Below are 9,877 nucleotides of genomic sequence, written 5' to 3' on the forward strand. Positions count from 1 at the left end.
TATATATATATATGTTATATATATATATATATATATATATATATATACTGCCTAATGCCCCGGGAAATAGAGGTTACCTTTCAGCTAGAGTACTCAGATTCTCTGATAGTAAGTGCTTCTATTCCAGCCCACAAATGTCTGTATCAGCACATTATAGAAGATTACAAGGCACAGTAATGACATTGTTAAAAACCGCTCCAAGTAGCCTCAGGAGTCACCAAACTGACTTTAACCCAGTACCACTGCGCAGGAAGATGTAAAGCCAAGTTTGAACTTGGTACTAGAAGGGTGCAAAGCCAGGAGGCTCAATAAACATTAAAGAGTGACGGCCATTCTAAGTCTGGGGGAAAGAGCGTCGTCCCAAAGCAGTTTGTGAACTCTACCACGTTCATTCAGCTCTAAGGCCAAGTCGCCAAGAGCGGTAGGAGACAGCTCCATGACATGCATTTTGTGACAGTCCTGGACTCGCACTGCTCCGACATTTTATGTAACTTCCCAAAGAACAAAAACAAAAAGTTCGCTCTGAACTCGCCTTCCAACTCAGGCCAAGGCGGAGCACTTGGAAAGTTTTCAGCGTCTGAAAACCTCTATTTCCGGGGCTGAGCAGAGCAATACCTTCCTGCTTAAAGGTTTACGGTGATTCCTCCCATCCCTCCACAGCAGCTTCACCTAGCTTAGCCAAACTTTCTGTGCTGTCCCTCGACAGCAGGACCCAAGGTCGATGGCAGCATACTGAGCTAGCGAGCAGGTTCGGGGCCGGGAGCTAGGTGAGTGGGTTTTCAGGTCACCAGCCTCGGGTCGAGGCGGCCGAAATGAAAACAGCAGCAGCCTACGCGGAGCGAAGAATGGGGAGAGAAGGAGAAACTCTGAGGCAGGCGCCACCCCCGCAACCCGGGGCGACGCCCTGCCTCGCATGCGGGAGGCGCGGAAGCCTCCGGAGTGGCGAGGCGAGCCGCGAGCCGCGACCCTCGTCCGACGCACCACATCCGCCAGGAGGCTCGCACACGCGCAGCGCCGCCTGGGCCCGCGGCCTTGGGGGAGGGGGAAACAATCGCAGAGTCGCGCGCCCAGCCCCCGCCAGCGGGTTTGCGCACGCGCGGCGACGCCTCGGCCCTAGGCCTGGGCGGGGGTGTAACCCCCGGGGGCTGCTCTTCAGCCGTCGCTGTGTCCCGGAGCTCGGACTGAGAGGGCGGGGAGAAATGGCCCGTTGCGGGGGAATCTGAGAGTGGCCGGCTTCGAGTCCGGCGTCCCCTCTTGACTTCCTACGCCATCCTGTACCCTTACCTCAGCGCAGGCCCGAGCCGCATCCGCTCCGCCCTCTGGGTCGCCGTTACTGCTCGGTCGGGGGCCCGGCGCAGCGACGAGTTGGCGCCTCCCCCTGAAGCCGCCCGGTCTCAGCGGGTTGCGCTCGGGTGCCAGGCCGGGGATGGGAAGGGAGGGGAGCGCACTCGAGGGGAGGGGGCCGGCGACGGCGCCTCGCCCCTCCTCCTCTCGCCCGGCTGCCCGCTGCCGCCCCCGCCCCTTGCCCGCCGACTCCCCCTCTTCTCGGAGCGAACCCCAGGACTGCGCCCCGCCTCGCCCGCTGGGCCCATCTCCGTCCTGTGGGACACCCCCACTTTCTCCAGGATTCTGGGCCCCAGAGGCTTGAGAATTTGGAGATGGAAGGGTGAGGCGAGTGTATGGTGCTGTGGGCAACCTTTTCTACGGTCCGTGTCCCCTCGCCTGTCTCTGCTTTTTCTTGTGGTCCCTCCATCAGGAAGCTCAAATCCGGTCTTCACACGGTTTCCCCCTGCTTTTCGCCTCACTGCTGTGGGGCCGAAGTCCTGTACGCTCCTAACACGAATGTTGAAATAATGAGTGATTTGTCTTGAGGGGGTGACCTGAGTTACCTTGGGACCAAGGTCTTCTGGAACAACCGCACTATCCCTTTACTAATTTAATAATTTTTTGTATCACACTGCACTTCTGTTGGCCTTGGTAGGTTTTAGTAAAATGCACCACGGCTTTATAATGTGCAATAATTTCTTCCACTTTACTACACTTAACGTTGACCTGAGTGGGTTTTGGTAAAATGCTTCACAAGTACTGTTACTAGCTGTTCCTATGAGGTAAGCTGAATGCTTTTACATTGGTTTTTAAATGAGGACACAGGTTCAACGTTTAAGTGACTTGCCAAAAAGTAGCACAGCCAGATAGACTGAGGTGACAACCCACAGTGACCATGTCGGTGTTGTTTGGTCTGGCCTTTGTCATTCATTGGGAAAACATCCTTCCAGAATGTCTAGGTGTTTTTATTGCAGTTGCTGTAGTTGGCAGACATTTATGTCTATTATCACAGGATAGTCCATTAAAACCCAGAAAGAGGCTTGCATTTACTTGACTTTGTAGGTTATAAGCAGGGCAGGAGTCTTACATGCATGGCATTGCCTAAGACAAGCTTTTCCCCTAAAACAGTTACCCTTTGGCCTTTTAATATAAAAAGTAACATAACCATAATTGAAAGGACAGCTTGGGTTTTTTATTTGAAAAGTTTAATTAGAAGGAACTCCTTTGAAAGTATTTATCTAAGGGAGAAGGTGGTCAGACTAAGGAAGGTAGTGAGATAAGGTGGGGTTATTACTAAACATACCTTCCTTTTACTATCTGTGATTTTTATATCTCACTAGATTGTGAAACTCTTGAGAGCACAGATCATGCCTTATTTCTGTACCATAAAATGCTTAATAAATGTGGAATCAAATTACACTGATTACATGCCCTTTAGCTCCTCAAATATGCTTCCATACTTCATTAAGAGACCTAAACATAAGCATTAATCCATGGTTGGTTTACTCTCATTTTGGATTGTTTGTACCAATTCTCCTGGGCTTGACTGCCTGGATAAACTGACCTCTTAAGAGCGGTTGATGCCTAATCCAAAAAGGCTTTAAGTCACCTTTTCTTATACCCTGATCAGCTGTCTCCTTCCTCTCCTTGTGGTAAAGCTGCATAATACTGAGTCTGCATAAAAAATCCACTGACTTAATTTTTCTGTTCAGGAAAAGGCTTTTCCTCTGATCACCACCAAAGCTAAAATCCATCATTAAACAAGTTTAGAGTCGGTTCATTAGACAGGAACTGTTTCTAATTCAAACACTCAAGTTCTCCTGCCACCTTTTTCCTTTATCCAGACTATTTTGTATTTAAGGCATTTTAAGAGTCACAATTTAAAGAGCAAAGTTATAGAAAACCACTTTCATACAGAATGTAATGCATAATTTACGAATCAACCTCTATAGTAATTCTTTCTCTAAAGGTATAATACTCCTTTACAAATTAGTATTTTAAGATTTAGATATTTTTAAAATAACTTTAATACCTTAAATATACCTTTTGGGGCGCCTGGGTGGCTCAGTCGTTAAGCGTCTGCCTTTGGCTCAGGTCATGATCCCAGGGTCCTGGGATCGAGCCCCGCATCGGGTTCCCTGTTCTGCGGGAAGCCTGCTTCTCCCTCTCCCACGCCCCCTGCTTGTGTTCCCTCTCTCGCTGTGTCTCTCTCTGTCAAATAAATAAATCAAATCTTTAAATATATATATATATATATATATATATATATACACCTTTTTAAATACTTTTTAAAGGTCCTGAAGTTCCCTTAGGACTTTTGAAAGGTACTTAGATGATTTCTAAATGATAAAAAACAAGACCTAGCATAGACTTTCTCCAGATTCCACCATAAATCCTATTGCTAATGGAGAACTTTTGTTAAGATGTGATTATAGCAAGAATGATCAGAAAAGAGGATTCAACAGGTATAGTCCCAAAATATAGAAGAGGAAATTTCCTGTAACAAATCTAACCTCTAGAGCAGTTGGGAAGAAGCTTTTAGAATATCTCTATTTTTATCTAAATTAAGAAATCATGGTGCCTGGGTGGCTCAGTTGGTTAAGCGACTGCCTTCGGCTCAGGTCGTGATCCTGGAGTCCCAGGATCGAGCCCCGCATCGGGCTCCCTGCTCAGCGGGGCGTCTGCTTCTCCCTCTGACCCTCCCCCCTCTCACGCTCTCTCTCTCATTCTCTCTCTCTCTCAAATAAATAAAATCTTTTAAAAAAAAAAGAAATCAAACTTTACTGATATTTAATATGTATATTGACAATAGTGCATCTTTTTTGTAATCAAAGTACATGACCAAAAATGTTTAGAGACCATTTCTCTAGAGTACCATCAGTTCTGTAGGAAGCATCTGAGTTCACTACATGTTTTGACTCTATAATATTTTAAATACAATAATTTGGATTTATACAACATTTTAAGTATAATAATCTTGAAATGTATTTAATATTGAAAATTTTATCTTTGTTATACTATGCAATAAGTAAATGTTTATTCTTTAACCACTTTTAGCATGAGATGTTTATTTAACAAATCCTGGTAATTTGTATATTGTTTCTTTGCATTATCATAGAACTGAGAGTTTAAGTATAAATCCTCATTTTATAGATGCCCAGATTATGAAGTAATTTGTCTCAAGTCTTTGGATTCATAGTTTCAGTGCTCTTTCCAATGCATCATCCCACTCATAGGACAAATAGCAGAATCTCATTATCCATCAAATGAATGATAACAACAATGCCATTGCACAAGATGGGAAGGTGAGGGATTTCTCATAGAACTCTAAGAGGAAGAAATTCTTTTTTAACCTTTTACTTTAAAATAATTATAGATTCACATGAAGTTGCAAAAATAGTACAGAGAGGTCCCATGCGCCTGCCCCCACTTCCCCTCACTATGTTTAAGATAATACTATACTGCAAACACTAAGATAAAGCAAAGTCTTGGATTGAATCAGCTGACCAAACTCTGGGAAAACTAACTGGCCAGAAGCTGAAGGTTGAAAAGGACTGTTTTGGGGCAAGGAGTCTGAATGAGGGGAGCTGTTCTAGAGAAAAGAAGGAGGGGAAGGGGAAGGGGGAAGAAGACCATTAAACACAACACATTCCTTGGTCAGAAGAGAAGTGATAGCCTCTATACGAGGTAGATATTTTTTGTGCTTTTTTTTTCTTTTGGTCTATTATTTCATCATTTATCATTTCTTTTAAAGTATTCCAGATAATGTCATTGCTATCATAACCTCTATCCCTACAGATCACAGCAAGGTTGCAATAAAAAAGAATAACTTTCTGACTCCATCATCTAAGGGCAACCTTGTAGGAATATTAGCCCTCCTTAAAGTCCATAGGGGCTGGGAAGATGGAGTATTCTAGTATAATTCTGTAGACACCATGTAGCATCCTCCTCTTTTGCCACTCCTGAGCGAGGACAGGAGACCCTCCTGGGGTCCTGGCTACTCCCAGTTGTGTGGGAGAGAATAAGTGCCCGGGCCACTCCGCTGGAGAAGGCACAAAGGCAGCACTGCCCAGCTCTCTGTGTTTTAGAGAGATGTCAGTTCTGCTGTGGCTTTGCAGACCCTTCCTCTTTACCGTGCTATATGGCATGGTGTATCCCAGCAGGGTGCTAGGATACAAAGCAATGAAGATAAGATACATGTACATGTTACTGCAGCAATAATGAGAGAACAACAAACTACCAGAAGGAGGTCAAGAAAGGCTTCCCCAAAGAAAAAAAACTTTGGCTTTAAGTTTTAAGGATGTGCACAAGTTAGCTAAGAGAACAAACATTAGGGATGGGGGTGCTAGGGAAGGGAAGCATTCCAAGTAGAGAAAGAAAGAGTATGATGTGTTCAAGAATTGTAAGCTGCTCAGCAAGGCAGAACAAAAGATATGTGGAGGGGATAGACTAAAGTAGCAATAATTTCTTGAGTGCTTTCTTGGGTTGCACTCTTTATAGTACATTGTCTTAATTAGTCCCTACCATAAACTGCAACTTAATTCTGGCCCTGTTTTTCAGATGAAATAGTAGAGACTTAACTAACTTGCCTAAGGTCACATAACTAGTAAGCATCGGGCTAGGACTCAAATCTATCTCTGATTCCAATCTGGAGCTCTTTCCATTTGACCGTGTGGCCTCTGGTCCACATGAAGTAGAAAGCAAATTGGCCAAATAATAAAAGGCCTTGGCAATGCAACAGCAAGATATATCACCAGATCCAACAACAGATTTTAAGCAAGAGAATGACATAATGCCCTTGTGTTGAGGAGGCCCCCTGTTATGCAGTGGGGAGGATGGTGAGCCTGGAGCCAGGGAGATCATGTTAAGACTCTATCCAATCAGCCCAGGTAGGACATTAAGAGTCCTTGAACTCAATGCAACAGTAGGATGGGCTTAGAGAAGAGAAGATGATTTTGAGAAAATTTTGATTAATTTTGAGAAAACATTAATATACTTCTCCATAATAATAATAAGTCAAAGAAATAGAAACATTTTAATTGTTGCTGGGAACATATTGAATATTGATAAAACTCAATATTCAATATTCATTTTTGATAAAAAAAATTTAATAAATGGCTACATATATGCACTGGAAGCTAGCTTCATGTTTAACAGTGAAATTCTAACAGCATATCCATTAAATATTGGAATAAATACATACTTAATACTCTAATGCTATTCTGGAAGTACTAGCTAATGCACTTACATAAGAAAACAAAGCAAGGAATATGAAGACTAAAAAGGATGCAGAAAATTTATCATTATTTATAAACTATGCAATTAGATTTGTTGGCTAAGGGATACACACAGCTCCTTTCCCCTACCTCCTAGCTCCATTCCAATTTTGGACTGATCAAGTTCAAAGGCATTTTACAGGTACCCTCTCAAGAGAATGGAGCTGTTCTGTGCCATGGTAGCACATTGTCCAGTGGAGGTACTGGGAAGGGCTCTTGTGACTCTTTTATTTTTTTTAAAAGATTTTCTTTATTTATTTGAGAGAGAGAGTGAGAGAGAGAGAGCACAAGACAGGGGAGCGGGAGAGGGAGAAGCAGACTCCCTGCTGAGCAGGGAGCCCGATGCGGGACTCGATCCCGGGACTCCAGGATCATGACCTGAGCCGAAGGCAGTTGCTTAACCAACTGAGCCACCCAGGCGCCCAGCTCTTGTGACTCTTTTAATAGGGCTTGAGGAAACAATGTCAGAGCCCCCCTCTTGGGAGATAGCCAACATATTAACTCCACTTGTGGCTTTTCATTCCTTGTGCCTGAAAGGCAAGACAAGCTCAGTGATGTAGTCTAACTGCCCCAAGCTTTGGAGCAAATACTTTTTTGTTCTTGCACAGCTTTCTCCTGGCATTGCAGGGGCAAGAGCCATAACTGAGGATAGGATTCTAAGGTAGAAATAAACAGGGAAGATTTCATGGCCTGCTTTTGTTCTAAATCATGTAGGCATATATAGTGTACTGGTATGGCCCAATTTGCTGAGTTTAACATTAGAGTCCAGGGCAAATCATCAGATAATAGTGATCATTTGCCTTGCTCCATTTTTTTCGTTTGGTTTGGTTTGGTTTTTGTTTGTTCATTTTAGGGGTGTGTGTGTGTGTGTGTGTGCGCGCGCACGCACGCATGTGTATTTATTTTTCTTGGGGACTTTAGAGAAAAGAAGGTCAAGAACAGGATTTGGGTTTTTCTGGATTTCCTTGTCAAACACCACTTTAGTTTTTCCCACTTTTGGCATGACCTATGTATACTTCAAAAACCCAAGAAAATACACTGAAAAACTTTTAGAAATAATAGAGTTTAGTGATGCAGCCAGCTACAAAATCAATACACAAAAATCAGTATGAAGGAAACTATAAAACTACTGAGACAAAGGAAGGCAAAATGGAGAAACATGCTATTTGTAGATAGGAAGATGCGATAATATAAGGATGCCAGTTTTCCTAAAATTAATTTATAAGTGTAACATTGTCTTAATAAAATTCTCACTGACTTTATTTAAATAATTCTAAAATCTCAAAAGTGTAGTTTGGTAGAGCCCTTTGGAAGGCTTTGACTTTAGGTATTAAATTTGTCCTTTGATTCAATAATCCCACCTTTAGGAATTTATTAGTATGAAAAGATATATGCAGAAAGGTGTATAGCATTTTTATAAGTAGGAAAAGTAGAAAGCAACCTATATATTCTATAACAAACTAGTTAGATAAAGTATGGCAAATACTGTTGATTGTCCACCTAAAAGCTACCCTCTCTTTCTCTTTCTTCCTCTTTCTTTCTCTCTTTCTTTCTTTCTCTCTTTTTCTTTTTTACTTTTTATTAGGGGAAATTTCAAACATATACAAAAATAGACAGAATGATTAATATGTCCCCATGCACCTATCATTCAGCTTCATCAAGTAGCAATTCACAGCCAAACTTGTCTTATCAGTACTTCTCTCCACCACCATATTATTTTGAAGCATCTTATCATTTCATCTGTAAATATTTCAGTGGATGTTTCCTAAAGATAAGGAGTCTCTTTTGAAAAACAACCAAAATACTATTATGATATTTTCAAAAAATAACACTAATTCCTTGATCATGAAAGATCCTTTCAGAGTTCAGTTTATCTTACAAGTACCATGTTTTTTTAAAAAGTTTGAGTGACTTGGGATTCAAAGTATACATGTTGCAATTGGTTGATATGTCTTTTAAGTTTCTTTTAACTCTCCAGCACCTTTTGTTTCCTTGCAATGTATTTGTTGGAGACATCAGGTTCTTTGTCCTCTAGATCTTCCAAAATCTGGAATTTCCTGAAGGCAGTCTCCGTATTTCCCATGAATTAGTAACCTAGAACCTTGATTATATTCAGGTTTTATTTTTTACTTTTTGGCAAGATGACTTCTTAGATGGTGTTGTGTCCTTCCATTGAGAGGGATATAATGTTGGATTGTTTCTGCAATGTTAATAGTTGTTGATACTCAATGCCTATATCCATGCTATACTGAATATGATATACTGAATTAGATACTAATGTAATTCAGTAGATGTTTTAAATGGTGAAATCCTAACTCTATCATTTCTTCTTCATGTATTAGCTGGAATACGTCTATAGAGGGGAAATACTTTCCTCAATGATTTGATTTCCCGGTGATATAGGACAAACATGATTCTTTCTCTAATTTGCCAGTTTTCAAAACAATGAGTTGTTTCCCTAGCGTGCTCCAATGGTGACCGAATGAGTTTGTTTGTTGGTATCATTGTGAATTCATGGATTTAAACTTGCTTCTTGTGTTTCATCTCCTTTTTCTTGCTCAGAACCCTGTTTTTGTTTAGGTAGTAATGCAGTCAGTCACAGAGAAGAAATCCTAGCTTGACTGACCCTATCTTATTAATTCATTCTCATTTGGCAGTGTCTAAGGTGGGCATATGACTGGTCCTGACTGTAGACCCATATGAGGAAGATCACTTCCAAGAAAGACCCCTCCACCCACTCAGGTGCCCCCTTCTCCCCCATCCCTCCGACCCCAGCTTTTTTCATATATCACATGAGGACTTGATGTTTAGAGAGCTGCTACTCAAACTTGGAACATCCCAGTGGATACATGTGATACACAGGCACAGTTATGAACATTAATACTGCAGATCTAGACTTACTGACAGAGGAAGCTAGCTATGATATGTTGCTGATATAGTACACATTGTTAAAACTATTTACATAAGATTGACACAAGCGCATATATTTACACCGAGACTTGCCTGGAATTTTCATTGAAGTATTAAGAGTGGTCATTTCTGACTGATGAGAGATTGGTGAATTCCCACTTTATTTGTTGTATTTTTCTATAAGGTATAAGGCTTAAATTTTTATGTAAATAATAAACTTTTTGGAAAGTATGATTCTGGGCAATTCTCACTTCTCTCCTGTTACTTATAATGAATTCTTTTAAAAAAATATATCCCATCTTAAAAATTCTTTTTTATAAGACCCCATAACTCGCATCACATCACATGATTTTTCTCCATAGTAT

General features: G+C 41.6%; 1 protein-coding gene across 7 annotated transcripts in view; it reads right to left on the minus strand.

Moving 5' to 3' along the window:
* Window positions 1–1,542, minus strand: part of RCBTB2 (RCC1 and BTB domain containing protein 2) — a 42,663-nt gene extending 41,121 nt beyond the window's left edge. For 3 of the 7 annotated variants that reach the window (XM_032403033.1, XM_032403032.1, XM_032403031.1), the window contains exon 1: window positions 1,285–1,542. The gene's annotated coding sequence lies outside the window, so the exon portion shown is untranslated. The remainder of the gene's footprint in view (window positions 1–1,284) is intronic. The other 4 variants (XM_032403036.1, XM_032403034.1, XM_032403035.1 and 1 more) reach the window with 3 other exon arrangements.
* Between the last annotated feature and the right edge of the window lie 8,335 nt (window positions 1,543–9,877).

The sequence above is a fragment of the Phoca vitulina genome, unplaced genomic scaffold (assembly GCF_004348235.1).
Source record: "Phoca vitulina isolate PV1807 unplaced genomic scaffold, GSC_HSeal_1.0 scaffold5, whole genome shotgun sequence".
Taxonomy (NCBI): Eukaryota; Metazoa; Chordata; class Mammalia; order Carnivora; family Phocidae; genus Phoca; species Phoca vitulina.